Source organism: Chelonia mydas, chromosome 7, assembly GCF_015237465.2.
Source record: "Chelonia mydas isolate rCheMyd1 chromosome 7, rCheMyd1.pri.v2, whole genome shotgun sequence".
Classification (NCBI taxonomy): domain Eukaryota; kingdom Metazoa; phylum Chordata; order Testudines; family Cheloniidae; genus Chelonia; species Chelonia mydas.
The window spans coordinates 28,584,484-28,597,690 of NC_057853.1; the positions used below are offsets into that span (position 1 = coordinate 28,584,484).

Below are 13,207 nucleotides of genomic sequence, written 5' to 3' on the forward strand. Positions count from 1 at the left end.
TGGGAGGGGGCAGGCGCTCTGGCTAGGCTCGCAGCGCGTCTCGTAGGGGGCGGCAGCTCCGGCTGGCAGGAGATTGGCTGGAGAAGGCGCCCAGAGCGCGTCCGGTGGCTGTGGGTGACTCTGGCTGCAGGGGGCGCGCGGAGCTGGGGTGGCTGGAGAGGGCGCGCGGAGCTGGGGTGGCTGGAGAAAGCACCGAGAGCGCGGCCAGTGGCTGTGTGTGACTCTGGCTGCAGGGGGCGCTCGGAGCTGGGGTGGCTGGTGAGGGCGCGTGGAGCTGGGGTGGCTGGAGAAGGCGCCCAGAGCACGGCCGGTGGCTGTGGGTGACTCTGGCTGCAGGGGGCGCGCGGAGCTGGGGTGGCTGGTGAGGGCACGTGGAGCTGGGGTGGCTGGAGAAGGCGCCCAGAGCACGGCCGGTGGCTGTGGGTGACTCTGGCTGCAGGGGACGCGCGGAGCTGGGGTGGCTGGAGAGGGCGCCCAGAGCGTGTCCGGTGGCTGTGGGTGACTCTGGCTGCAGGGGGCGCGCGGAGCTGGGGTGGCTGGAGAGGGCGCCCAGAGCATGTCCAGTGGCTGTGGGTGACTCTGGCTGCAGGGGGCGCGCGGAGCTGAGGTGGCTGGAGAGGGCGCGCAGAGCGCGGCCGGTGGCTGTGGGTGACTCTGGCTGCAGGGGGCGCGCGGAGCTGAGGTGGCTGGAGAGGGCACCCAGAGCGCGGCCGGTGGCTGTGGGTGACTCTGGCTGCAGGGTGCGCGCGGAGCTGGGGTGGCTGGAGAGGGCGCGCAGAGCGTGTCCGGTGGCTGTGGGTGATTCTGGCTGCAGGGGACGCGCGGAGCTGGGGTGGCTGGAGAGGGCGCACAGAGCGTGTCCGGTGGCTGTGGGTGATTCTGGCTGCAGGGGACGCGCGGAGCTGGGGTGGCTGGAGAGGGCGCGCAGAGCGCGGCCAGTGGCTGTGGGTGACTCTGGCTGCAGGGTGCGCGCGGAGCTGAGGTGGCTGGAGAGGGCACCCAGAGCGCGGCCGGTGGCTGTGGGTGACTCTGGCTGCAGGGGGCGCGCAGAGCTGAGGTGGCTGGAGAGGGCGTCCAGAGCGCGGCCGGTGGCTGTGGGTGACTCTGGCTGCAGGGTGCGCGCGGAGCTGAGGTGGCTGGAGAGGGCACCCTGAGCGTGTCCGGTGGCTGTGGGTGACTCTGGCTGCAGGGGGCGCGCGGAGCTGAGGTGGCTGGAGAGGGCACCCTGAGCGCGGCCGGTGGCTGTGGGTGACTCTGGCTGCAGGGGGCGCGCGGAGCTGAGGTGGCTGGAGAGGGCGCCCAGAGCGCGGCCAGTGGCTGTGGGTGACTCTGGCTGCAGGGGACGCGCGGAGCTGGGGTGGCTGGAGAGGGCGCCCAGAGCACGGCCGGTGGCTGTGGGTGATTCTGGCTGCAGGGGACGCGCGGAGCTGGGGTGGCTGGAGAGGGCGCCCAGAGCATGTCCAGTGGCTGTGGGTGACTCTGGCTGCAGGGGGCGCGCGGAGCTGAGGTGGCTGGAGAGGGCGCGCAGAGCGCGGCCGGTGGCTGTGGGTGACTCTGGCTGCAGGGGGCGCGCGGAGCTGAGGTGGCTGGAGAGGGCACCCTGAGCGTGTCCGGTGGCTGTGGGTGACTCTGGCTGCAGGGGGCGCGCGGAGCTGAGGTGGCTGGAGAGGGCGCACAGAGCGCATCCGGTGGCTGTGGGTGACTCTGGCTGCAGGGTGCGCGCGGAGCTGAGGTGGCTGGAGAGGGCGCACAGAGCGCATCCGGTGGCTGTGGGTGACTCTGGCTGCAGGGGGCGCGCGGAGCTGAGGTGGCTGGAGAGGGCGCCCAGAGCGCGGCCAGTGGCTGTGGGTGACTCTGGCTGCAGGGGACGCGCGGAGCTGGGGTGGCTGGAGAGGGCGCCCAGAGCACGGCCGGTGGCTGTGGGTGACTCTGGCTGCAGGGGACGCGCGGAGCTGGGGTGGCTGGAGAGGGCGCCCAGAGCATGTCCAGTGGCTGTGGGTGACTCTGGCTGCAGGGGGCGCGCGGAGCTGAGGTGGCTGGAGAGGGCGCGCAGAGCGCGGCCGGTGGCTGTGGGTGACTCTGGCTGCAGGGGGCGCGCAGAGCTGAGGTGGCTGGAGAGGGCGTCCAGAGCGCGGCCGGTGGCTGTGGGTGACTCTGGCTGCAGGGTGCGCGCGGAGCTGAGGTGGCTGGAGAGGGCGCACAGAGCGTGTCCGGTGGCTGTGGGTGACTCTGGCTGCAGGGGGCGCGCGGAGCTGAGGTGGCTGGAGAGGGCGCACAGAGCGCATCCGGTGGCTGTGGGTGACTCTGGCTGCAGGGGGCGCGCGGAGCTGAGGTGGCTGGAGAGGGCGCACAGAGCGTGTCCGGTGGCTGTGGGTGACTCTGGCTGCAGGGGGCGCGCAGAGCTGAGGTGGCTGGAGAGGGCGTCCAGAGCGCGGCCGGTGGCTGTGGGTGACTCTGGCTGCAGGGGGCGCGCGGAGCTGAGGTGGCTGGAGAGGGCGCACAGAGCGTGTCCGGTGGCTGTGGGTGACTCTGGCTGCAGGGGGCGCGCAGAGCTGAGGTGGCTGGAGAGGGCGCACAGAGCGTGTCCGGTGGCTGTGGGTGACTCTGGCTGCAGGGGGCGCGCGGAGCTGAGGTGGCTGGAGAGGGCGCGCAGAGCGTGTCCGGTGGCTGTGGGTGACTCTGGCTGCAGGGGGCGCGCGGAGCTGGGGTGGCTGGAGAGGGCGCGCAGAGCGTGTCCGGTGGCTGTGGGTGACTCTGGCTGCAGGGGGCGTGCGGAGCTGGGGTGGCTGGAGAGGGCGCCCAGAGCGTGTCCGGTGGCTGTGGGTGACTCTGGCTGCAGGGGGCGCGCAGAGCTGAGGTGGCTGGAGAGGGCGCACAGAGCGCATCCGGTGGCTGTGGTTGACTCTGTCTGCAGGGGGCACGCGGAGCTGGAGTGGCTGGAGAGGGCGCCCAGAGCGCGGCCGGTGGCTGTGGGTGACTCTGGCTGCAGGGGGCGCGCGGAGCTGAGGTGGCTGGAGAGGGTGCACAGAGCGCGGCCAGTGGCTGTGGGTTACTCTGGCTGCAGGGGGCGTGCAGAGCTGGGGTGGCTGGAGAGGGCGCCCAGAGCGCGTCTGGTGGCTGTGGGTGACTCTGGCTGCAGGGGTCATGCGGAACTGGGAATGCAAGGTGGAGCAGCAGCTGGAGGCATTTAGGAGCATTCTCTGCAATGAGTTTGTAAGGCCTCAGCAAGGGCGAGCAAGCCAGTCTTTTGGAAATAGTTCCTGCTGTGTCTGGGCAATGCTGTGTCCTGATCAGTACTTGTTTGGAAAACTTGGCTTGTAAGCACAGCGTTGACTTTTGGAAGCAGAAATTCTCCCCCTCAAGAGGAAACAACCCCTTGCATTTCTACAGTTCAAAACTCAGTCCTTTTTTTTCTTCAGATAGCCCTTAAAAATGTACTGTGGGGCTGAGAGCTTCCCTATGGCAACCTTCAGCTTGTGTATCCCAGCAATGTAATGACTGGCAAACCAGGCCCATTTTAATGGAATCCAAGACAGTCTGCAGCCTGAGAGCCAGGAGACTTCACTGGCCTCCACACCATGCTAATGGTCACACAGCACATTGTGTGGTAACCTAGAGCTGTGTCTGTGTACGTAGCTCTACAGTGAAAACCCAGTTGTGCTGTTAACTTGCAGCGCAATAATTTTCGGCCATAAACCTTAACTCCAGTTAATAATATACCCTTTGGCATGTCTTTGCACTTGGGTTATATGTACTTAGCTGATTTACAGTAGTAAATACCATGTTCCCCCCGGTTGACACAGGATCAATAGTTCACGTCGGGCAGTAACAGTCCACTTATCCTCATCTTGCAAGTTCTGAGCTCAAATTAGGAGCCCCGGTCATGGACAAAGGCCCATTGCATTTGGTGCTGTGCAAACACAGAACAAAAAGATGGTCCCTCACGTCTCCACACAGTGGTTCTCAAGTTCACATCCACCTCTAATAAAATGCAGAGGGTGAATAAAATGAACTAGCTGGCTGGTTTCAAGAGCTGTGGGGCAAAATAGACTGATTTGGGTTTGAGATTTTGTTTAGTTTTTCGTTTTCTTTCTTCCTGGCAAACATCGCAGTAACTTGACGTCTGCGTCTACCCATGCGGGCTTGCTTTTAACTCCTGTGGAGAAGTACTCTAGTTGCCACAGCAAGGGGCCCTTTATAAATGCAGAGCATAATAATCAGATCTATTACAATTACCACCAGGTGAATATGAACTGCTGGCTCATGGCTTGAATTTGGGAGTAATGATTTGTTTGTTTCTAAACAAACACAAAAAGCATCTATTTAAATAGCCTGAGGTGGCCGATGTGTGTACGTATGAGAGATCATCTCTCTTCCATAGTTGGCTGTGGGCCTAATCCTGTAGGCTGTCCAGGAATGAATCTCCCATTGAAGGCAATGGGAGCTCCAGGCAGGAGGCATTTAATTCCTGCTTTCTTATTCAGCATTCAGCCTTGGATGATACATTTTACATGACTGTGATGTGGAGAATCAAATTTCAAAGCGCTGATGACTTTCAGCTTGATCAGTGTACTTGGAGCTATGAAAAATGTTGAGAAGAAAAAAGAATTTAAGACACTGGGCTCCTGGATTTTTTTATTTAGTTTTACTTTTTTAATCCTAAAGTTAATTTATGACTTAATCCTGCAGCTCTTCCACATGAATAATCCCTAGTAGTGAAGACGGAAGTTTTGCATGTAAAACAACAGCAGGGCTGGTTTCTTAACGGCTCTGCATAATGAGGGATTTTTAACTTCAAGATAATTATGGTGAGAGTAATTGCCATCAATTTGTGCACAGCAGAGTTACTTGGGTTACAAGTCTGATATTTTAATTTCACGGGTCAGTGGAAGGTTTTCATTCATTTACTAGAGCTATTCACTTCTGATCTGATATCATAACAACTTTGAAGTTCTTAGCAACTGCATTTTCAGAACAGCCAGGCCACCGTAAGTGCTGAAGCTGTAAAAATGGGGACTAATTATGATGTGAGTCATGCTTTACCCATTGAGTCATGCATTTTTGATATAGAGAGCCAATATTTATGTGGAGTTTGTAAGTAGTAGTACTGTATCACTCAAAATATTTGGAAAAGATCTATTGAATACTATTTGGAAAAGCTTTCTTCAGTCCTAAAATCCATTTCCAAAATCTTGTTCCAATTCTGAACAGTACAACACAATGAAACCCTGCAATCAAACATGCGAGCATGGATCCCATTCTAAGGCTCCAATTCTGCAGGTAGCTAGGTACCTGTTTATGTGCATAGCTCCACTGAAGTCAATGGCTAGGTATGTGCTTACATTTAGGTATATGAATAAGTGTATTCAGGGTTGGGATCTGCACACAATTCTGAGGGAGCAAGGGTTGGCTTCTATGTCTTTGCTCATTTATGTCATTGGGTACTGTAACGTATACGGACAGAAGACACCAGCAAGTCTGTTGCTGCTACATATTAAATTTCATAGCTTAGTATACTGAGAGCACAATACTGTGATCTTTTAACATTTTAATGAAAATAATATATATCACCAGTATAATATACCCAATATCTATCCAGCCCTTCCAAAAACATCTGTGTAAATTATATCTAATCGGAGTCCTCTATGCATCAATATTCTACTTCAGTACATACAGTACAAACACTTCCTGGTTACGGTATAGAGGAAAATATTTGTTGTGACCTTCATGTGAAGGTTAGAGAACTGATAACAAGCGTGAGACAATTGACACCACATTCAGTGATCAAATGCTTTGTAATTTTTTGTGCTTTCCCAGATGAATTTAATATGTTAGCTGTTGTTTAAAGTAAAGATGGGTTACTAATTTTGCTGCAGAACATTTTTCTGAGTGCAAGCACTTGCCTGTATAGTGTATTAGCACTAGAAACTTTCCATGAGCACTAGGCACTGCATGACTTAGGGGACTGGCAGTGCAATATGGAGCCTTTCACGTCTAGGTCATCACTTTGAATCCAGCACAGATGAGTAGAGACCAAAATCATTATCATCTGCCAGCTGTTCAGTGACAGATGTGATTTGATAATCTTAGACCAGTTCTCTGTGGACACGTCTTTTTAAGAAAAGAAAGGAAAATAAGAAGCAGGCCTTTTTCGAAATCTGAGCAGAGAGGCCAAGAACTGAAGGAGCAGAGAAAACTAACCTTTCATCCCTAAAGAGGGTTCCTCCAGCTTCGTGCTAAGGCACCTTGGTGGGGACCTTGCATTGCTGTGTACCTATCATGTGCCTTCAATTTCCAACTCTGTCAATTTCACTCTAACAGGATTATGAAAAGTGCCAACCACCTTTTTAGAGTAATAATTGGAGATTTGCAACAAGTGTTCTGGAGAATCCTTCGGTACAGTGGCCACTATTACAACCTGGAGAATTGGTATCTGTGTATTATTAATGTTATTATGGTGTGGAGAATAAGGGAGATAGCTTTAATTTTTTTATTTTTTTATGGATAACTTATGCAGCTCAGTGTACCTGCTTGATACTAGTCTACCTGACTTCATGGCGCTAAATCAAAGGAGGCTGACAGGGGGAAACAAGCAGGAAATGAAACAGTGACAAATATAAGTTATCGCCAGAGTGAATACCAAGGGTCCTTAGGGAAACAATGCGGGAGCTATTAATTGGGAAATTAATTGCCTGGATCCAACCAGCCTATCCAGGTTTATTCTTCCCAGCTCTGGAGCCTAGGATCAAAGGGGTTACTAAACAGTTAAAGAGCCTGGCCTACAGAGGAAGCAGGTAGCCGCAGGTTAAGATGGATCTTTGACAGAGACACGGAGAATGCTGCAGGGCTGTTGGTCTCTCCCAAGCCAGGAGTAGGGGATATGGGCTGGATGGAACTTACCTAGAACTTGCGAAGAAAGAATAAAGGCTGGGTAAGACCCAGACATATATGCCTTTTGTTGTTTTATCCTTTCCCCCTTCTTCCTTTGCGTGACTAAATAATCATTTGTTTTAAAGAAGCTGTTTTGGAGTTGCTTTAATCAGCTGCTGGTCAGAGGCTCCCAGAGGAAAAGGTGCCAATCACAGTTGGGCCTGCCTTGTTAACACAGCTGGTAAACTGGTGGGCTGCTGCCCTAAGACCTGGTCTAAGAGTGGTAGGACTGCGTGATTCCACTCAGAGCGAGTGGTGAGGGGTGAGGATAGCAAAACCAGTCCCCAGAGGGGTGCCCTCAAGAGGGAATAATGGGTTCTACAGCACAGCTCACCCTGTGTCCGTGACATACGGCATGCCCTATCCTGTTACCATGCTACTATATACAACCATGCGTGCACTATACCAGTATATCCTCTACTATAAGTATGGGAACTGTCACAGTGAAGTTAATTAGGCAAAAGGACAAATTATAAAGGTGTTTATGGTGACCACTGTAGTTTGATATTATGGCCTGGTCTACACTACTGCGGTAAATTGATCTAAGTTACACAACTTCAGCTATGTGAATAATGTAACTGAAGTCAACGTAGTTAGATCCACTTACCTCAGTGTCTACACTGCACTGTGTCAACGGGAGATGCTCTCCCGCCGAATTCCCTTATGCTTCTCGGGGACGTGGAGTACACAAGTCAATGGGAGAGTGCTCTCCCATCAACTTAGTGTTTCTTCACCAGACATGCTAAAGCGCAGCAGTGCCAATCTACTGGTAAGTGTAGACATGGCCTTAGTCTTGTTCTTGTTGTTATTTGTATTTTGCTGGTCTGATGACACCAATTAAGGATCAGGACCCCATTGAACTAAGCACTGTACAAACAAGTTACAAAAAAATAGTTCCTGCCCCAGAAAGCTTACATTTTAAGGACCCAATCCTGCAGAAAGAACTATGTGGGCAGACCCCCCTCAGCTTCTCAGATGCCAGTGACTTTAGTGTGAATTGGAGGTGCTGGCATCTCAAAGGAGGTTCTCAACATCTTGAAATATTGCAAACAGTGGGGGAAGGGAACTTCCCTAGTGCCAGGGCATGTAGCCCTGATTCCTTGCCAACCCCCTCATATCTTCATGTTCTGGGGCCAAAAACTCCTGTTGGTCATGGAGTAAGCAAACTCTGCTCCCCTAATAGAACAATTTGGGTGAGACATTTGGGAGGGGAACTTTGGAATTCTCCCCTTCCCCACTGTGACCCTTTTCCTGCAGGCTTATGGAAGAGGACAGTCTAGCAGCCTGTATTGTTTGCAGAGTCTGGTCGAGGGCTGACTATGCCTTGTTGCCTCCAAGAACAGAATATATCATACCCATTTTCAAACACCAGTAGTTACTATAATGACCTAGTCATTCAGCCGCTATTGTCAAAAACATAATTGCCTGTTTTATAAGAAGAAGAGATATGTGTCATTTTATGGAAGGTTATAATGGAAATGATGTTCTGCCTGAAGGCTAAAAGTGATGAGCATGTTGCTTTGTTACCATCCCTTGCTTCTTGGAGCATTTATAACATTGAATTATGTATTTTGTTCCATATCTGAGGATCTATTGGCAACAAATAACTGATGATAGCACATTTCTCTCTGATATAAGTCTTGATTATATTTTGGAAACATACTTTTCTTCCTTTTTGTTCTCTGTCTGAGGCCAGGTGCCAGCTCGAAATGTAAACTTGACCTGCATCCAGTATGTTCCTGTGACCTTTCAGGATTTAGGCAGAGGGGGAAAAGTGTCAGGGCACATCTGAAGTGTGCTGAATATGCACTGTGTATGAGTCAACATGTAATTATTAGGCTTTGTTTACGTGTCTGTTGCTTCTAACTACTAATGGCAATTCCTGATTCTCCTGTCCAGCTCCTTTATAAATGCTTCCATTTCCTATAAATAAGAAAATGACTGGTCTTTGTTTAAACTTCCTCTCAGTCACTGAAATAGCAGCTGGTCTAAGAGCCATCTTCTACATCTGTCTTCATAGCCCAGTATGGTGGTAAATCCAGAATGGGGCTGACTTCAGCTCACTAGTTCCATGTTTACAGTCTCCATACGGCAGTTCCATGACTGAATGAAGCTAGGGCTGGATTAAAAATCAATTAGGTTAATGTTGGTAGAGGAAGAGCAGTTGTGCAATGTGATGAGTGTCCGCCTCACCGTGCTCCTATGCAAGCAGGGCTGACTCTGCAAGGCTGTGACTCTGTTTTCCCTTTCTTCAGGGCTCGTTAAACAAAACCCACAGAGTCTCTCTTCCAGTCACAGCCCTTCTTGGAGTCTGGGTGGGTTGGGTTTTTTTAATAGCTTAAAGTTCAAAACTAAACACAAAAGTCTATCCTCCTGCCTTAGCGGACTACTACCAGCCCTTCCTAGCTGAAGCGATTCCCCTCGTCTCAGAGTCTTCCCTGCAGGAGCCTCTCTCATTGGCTGTAGTCTCACTGCAGCCATCTTCTATTCTTTATAGGAAATTGTCTGATTCTCCTCAGATGGGACTCATTCTGTTCTCAGGATTGGCTGGGCCCCAGGCTTTCCAGCCCAAGGGCAAGCCACCCTGTCACATTGAGGAAAATGTAATTGTTTAACTGCGGTGACAGGAAACTATTATTTCAAAATTAAATACTATCTTTCCCTGGTCTGCTGATTGTCTTTCCTACGTGGAGGCATGGAATTGCAGTGCTTTGCCATCCCTCCACATGATACAGCACCTGGCGCAATGGGGCGCTAATCCTGATCAGAGTCTCAGGACACTACTGTAATATAGCACAGCGGGTAGAAAGTTAGTAAGGATATATTCAAAGTGTAGCTTGTTGCAGAATTGTTTTAATGCACAGGAAGTGCACAAATATAGGGTTCAGTGCCCACATTTTTATTCACTCAAGTAGTTCCATTGATTTCAGTAGGGCTACTCAGATGAATAAAGGTTTTACAGGATCTGGTCCATAACCTGTAATAAAAAAGGGATAATCTTTCTCTCTGTCTCTGTAATTTAATGAGTATTCTGTTCAAAACACAGAAGCCTTCACACAATAAGTGATGAAAGTGTGTTGTAATTAGTCTATTAAAATAACTGGGGCAGTGCCAAGATGGTGCTGTAACCTAAATCCGCAATCTCGTTGTGCTGCTGGCCTAATTTCTGAACTTTTTAGGCAAGGATTAAGGGACAGAGAGATAAATCCTTCTAATATCAAGATAATGCCTGTTTTTTTAAAAAGAAATCTTTGCATACACCAACATAAATGTTTTGAATTTCTCTCATGGTAGTTGCTGCTTCTTTGATGTAATGTCATGCAAGTTAGAAATGCAGAACAAATCCCAATTTCTATTGCTTGAAAATAGATCAATAATCTTTCTCCTGCATGTGTGCACTCCTTTTTATTTTATTTTTTATGCATTATTACAATGTTGATAATAGGTTTGCACAAGATAGAAAGTCTCTGCTCCAAGGAGTTTAAATCAGGATTCTCAAATTGAGAAATTGGACAAATTGGCGAAAGTCCAGAGAAGAGCAACAAAAATGATTAAAGATCTAGAAAACATGACCTATGAGGGAAGATTGAAGAAATTGGGTTTGTTTAGTCTGGAGAGGAGAAGACTGAAAGGGGACATGATAATAGTTTTCAAGTACATAAAAGGTTGTTACAAGGAGGAGGGAGAAAAATTGTTCTTCTTAACCTCTGAGCATAGGACAAGAAGCAATGGGCTTAAATTGCAGCAAGGGCGGTGTAGGTTGGACATTAGGAAAAAATTCCTAACTGTCAGAGTGGTTAAGCACTGGAATAAATTGCCAAGGGAGGTTGTGGAATCTCCGTCATTGGGGATCTTCAAGAGCAGGTTGGATAAACACCTGTCAGGGATGGTCTATGTAGATAATACTTAGTCCTGCCTTGAGTGCAGGGGACTGGACTAGATGACCTCTCGAGGTCCCTTCCAGATCTATGATTCTATGATTCTCAACCTCTTATGATTTTAAAACTTCATTTGCACATTGCACATGGGCTTAGATTTAAAATAAATAACTGAGGTCCCATGACTGCCGTTAAAAAATGGATGATTATCACACCACAGTGCCTTAGGTTTGCTTTGTGCCAGTTTTCCAGAATAAAGCCAGCTTAGCTAGCCATGCGGATAGAATATAGGTGGCATTTAGAAGCCACTACAATGGCTCCACTAGCCCTTTTCTTGTGGCTGGCATAATGAGTCTCAGCCAGGGGTACACATACACCTGGGGGTAGAAGAGGTCTTCCAGAGGGTACATCAACTCACCTAGATATGTGCCTAGTTTTACAACAGGCTACAGAAAAAGCACTAGCAAAGTCAGTATCAACTAAAATTTCATACAATGACTTGTTTATACTGCTCTATATACTATACACTGAAATGTAAGTACAATTTTTATATTCCAATTGATTTATTTTATAATCATATAGTAAAAATGAGAAAGTAAGCAATTTTTCAGTAATAATGTGCTGTGACACTTTTGGTTTTTTATGTCTGATTGTGTAAGCAAGTAGTTTTTAAGTTATATCAAACTTGGGGGTATGCAAGATAAATCAGACTCCTGAAAGGGGTACAGTCATCTGAAAAGGTTGAGAGCCACTGCTTTAGAGAAAAGGGGATGGGGTTCCCAGAACCCACTGGGGCTATTGGCGAGATTAGAGGAGACTGCAGAATCAGACATTTACAAGGCAGCCTCAGGAGCAGTGTATCACATTGTTGCTGAAAACCACCTTAAAGTGTGCATATGTACCCTCCAGATTTACATTTAATGCTCCTCAGCAAGACCCCAAGATCCGGCCCATAATTTAAAAATAAAAGAAGTAAATTGAGTTGCTGAAGCACAATGGATTCTGCAGCCCTGGAATAGTGGGGACCTGAGTGGAAACATTTCCTCCTGTGGTTTGTGTGGACCTTTCACACAGCAACAGGGGAGAGAAGAACCCATGAAGGGCTCAGGTGTGCTATCTGATAGTACCTCGCTACTATCTCTATTAATTGACGAGAATCCCTTTAAGATATTTTGGCTATTTACCCAAATCCAAATTCTGAAGCTATTGGGTACATTCCACAGGCAAAAAACAAAATAATTGCTCCTCATAAGTAACTGTCTTTGAGCCAGGGAACAACTTAATCCCTGGGAGGAACAATTCAGCAGTATCCAGTGGGAGGCCTGAACTCTCAGACAAGGGAAACTAGAATCACTGTCTGAAACCTTCTCTCCTGCCAGCTTTGGCATAGAGAGGAAGAAAGCAGAGCCACCCCTGAGAACCTAGATGTTTACACCAGACAATATAATCCACTCTTCACGAAATGCGGGATTTTCAAATGTCAGCATAAAGCTCCCGAGGAGGGGTGGCGATTTCTTGGTGACCATATAACTGTCAAGGGCTGTGGTTGCAGGGAGCATTCCAGTCTGCGCAGAATGTGCTCTTAACTTAAATGTAAACTTCAGTTGATGTAACCTCACTTTGACCAGTGTAACTGCTGTTAATGCACTGTGGAATGTTGTCTGTATGGCAGATAGGAAAAACTAGGAGGGCGGCAAAAAAAAAAAAAAATGGAGGGGAAAGTCAGCTGGTGTTTTCACCTCTTACATTTTTATTTGGCCTTGCACATTTGTTCTAGCAGTTCCTGGTGGTGCTTTTAGCACTTGCATTCATATAAATTTACCTGAGTCTTGAGGTGCCCTAATTGTTCAGGTGTTTATAACTCCCGAGTTTTAATTCCTGTATTATGGTCTGCTATGGAAGAACTCATGCAAGGTGTGACACTCAGGCTTCAACTCAGAGTCTGTAATCAATTGTCTGGTTGGATAGGAGGGGGACAGAGTTTTGTGTCCACACAGGCAGAGCAGGGAACATGGCTGTCTCACCCGAAGAAGTCCTGCATGCTGTGATGAAATCTCTTAGATTCTGAGTCATCTATGTAGGGCTGGGGTATTTGCATGAAGAGTCAGCATTTCTACACCCACACTGCCAATGCCTCTCTGATTCAGATTGAGCCTGGCATGCATTAGGCTGAGCTGGTCTGAAGGTATGAAGAGGGGAAAGTCCAATTTCTGCTCTGACTCACGTACCATGAAGCTGCTTTGAAACAAAAGGGAGTTTCATGGCATTTGAGTCAGGGTAGCAGTTGGTCCGAAGAGCTCAATACACACTGTTTAAGCACGTAATTTGGAAAGTAAGAATTAGAAACACATGGAAAAGATACAGGGTTTGTAAAAGTGTTTACTATAATGGATAAATAG

At 49.3% G+C, this 13,207-nt stretch overlaps 1 protein-coding gene across 3 annotated transcripts in view; it reads left to right on the forward strand.

The window, feature by feature from the left end:
• The window catches only part of CARD19 (caspase recruitment domain family member 19), a 51,603-nt gene that overhangs the window by 12,147 nt on the left and 26,249 nt on the right, over positions 1 to 13,207 (forward strand). The window lies entirely within an intron of this gene.